Raw genomic sequence first — 300 nt, forward strand, 5'->3', positions numbered from 1 at the left:
CGTGGAGGTGCTCAGGGCCGAAGACCTCAGCGGCCGTGCACACGCTCCAGCTTTGATGCGAGGCGCAGCAGTTATTTCTGGCAAGGAAAACTGCGACTGGCAGCGGGGGAACAGTATACCTACACCGGTTTCTTCCTTGTAACGTACTCGAGGAGGTAATTCGAGATAGCCAGCATGTCTTCACCAAGGGCAAGGCCTGCCTGACGAACCTAGTGGCTCTCTATGATGGTGTGACAGCATCAGTGGACAAGGGAAAACCAACAGACGTCATCTATCTGGACTTCTGCAAAGCCTTTGACA

Source organism: Egretta garzetta, unplaced genomic scaffold, assembly GCF_000687185.1.
Source record: "Egretta garzetta isolate BGI_Z169 unplaced genomic scaffold, ASM68718v1 scaffold297, whole genome shotgun sequence".
Lineage (NCBI taxonomy): Eukaryota > Metazoa > Chordata > Aves > Pelecaniformes > Ardeidae > Egretta > Egretta garzetta.